A 1829-nucleotide genomic window follows, 5' to 3' on the forward strand; every position below is an offset into this window, starting at 1 on the left:
ATAAATTAGGTGGCTTTTTTTTCAATTAATCCACTTTACCTGTCAGGTTAAAATTCTTCCCAGTATATCTGGAAACACTGTAGAGCAACCAATTACCAAAAGGATTTTTAAACAAAATTTAAAATTCGGATAGTGAATTACTTTAATTTAGTATCTAGTTTAGTTTTTACCCTATTTTAAAAAGTTTAATTTAGATTCAAATAAAAAAATTCAAGTTCGATTAATCACAATTTTTTTATTATTGTGTAATTTGAAGTGTATAACTAATATATTAGTTATTCAAAAAATCTTCCATTTTTTAGATTTAATATACCAGAAAAAATTCTTATAAATTATAATTTCATTTATGCGGATTAAAACAGTTTTTAGAAAAAGGTAAAAAAGTTAATTTTTTTTTTAATGCACTCTTGAGTTGTTGATATCATTCTTTTTCCAAAAAAATGTTAATACCTCTTTGAAATATAACTTATGGTCGTTTTGAGAATGATATACCATTCTACATATTGTTTATAGTATGAAGTAGTATTAATTATAATTTTTTTTTCGATCAAATTAATATAAATTATTACTAAAAATATTATGCTATTATAGAAGCGAGAGGTATATGGGATAAATACTTTTTCAATTTTGGTCAGGAATTTAAGTTGTTTGAACGTAGGAGAATTCGTACAAGGCCAGAGCTAATGTAATGCCGTCAACGTTTTCATCAGTGAAGCTTTTGTTCCTCGCCTTCTCGCTCGTAAACATGTTTTCAAAAAAAAATTTCTTAATTTATAAGGTAGCCAAAGCCAGGACATAATAATTTGTATACGTCTATTTTCTGCGCAACGCGATTCCAACTTATAAGCCATTGATAGATACCTTGAACGAAAAAATGGTTTCTGCTAAAGCTAGATTTTTGTGTAATTCAGCTTGAAGTTTATCAATAGTTTATATTCTCTATCAAAACTTAAAGAAAGTTAATTTCATGCAAAAAATTAGTTAAAACTAGAAATCAGGGTGGAACCGCCACTCGTGCTCTCAAATTGAGCCTCTCTTATCACCTTAAAAATATACATATCGACATACGACGGCAAAGTTACAATCTCTTAAGATCATAACACCGCAATTGAGAAGACGAAAACATTATATATCTTTTTCAAATTCTTTATAGAACTTCTCCTAAACTGTTGAATATCTCTAAAATCTAGTTTTGAGGTACACTAATTTAAAATTCAACAACTTAATTAATTTTTTTTTCGTAACCTCCTTTATTATTATATTCGTTTAATACAGGAAAATGATATATGTATACCAGTGAAGTATCGTCTTGAATTAATAATGATTAATATTAATGATGATATGATTAATAATGAAATCTATTTTATTTAATAGACAACGCAAGGAAAAGACACGCTAAGAAAAATTCTGAAATCTGCGAGAGGAGTCGTCTCTTAGACCGTCTTATTTTGTTGTTGTTTGCTCTCCTGGCCATTTCTGACGAACAGGAAGAGGGTATTATCTTTTGATTTTTCAACCAATTCTGACCAGAGTGGAATGATCGAGTTTTCATTGCGCGGGGCCTCCTCGAAAAAAAAATTCAACCAGCCAAGTCCGGAATCGAACCGACGCCGATGCAGTTTCGAGGTTACTTTCGTGACGCTTTAACTCGCTTGCCCATAACGTCCTCTACGAACTTAGAAGATACTGAACTATCCCTCTCAACAAAATTTCCAATATCTCTGAATTTTTTTGATAGATTTATTTATTGATAGATATTACAATCTGCCACACAGTTGTGGGCAATAGTGATGAATGATCTCATACATACTAAAATAAAAAATAAAATA

The sequence above is a fragment of the Halyomorpha halys genome, unplaced genomic scaffold (assembly GCF_000696795.3).
Source record: "Halyomorpha halys isolate HHAL.00 unplaced genomic scaffold, Hhal_1.1 Scaffold643.1, whole genome shotgun sequence".
Classification (NCBI taxonomy): Eukaryota; Metazoa; Arthropoda; class Insecta; order Hemiptera; family Pentatomidae; genus Halyomorpha; species Halyomorpha halys.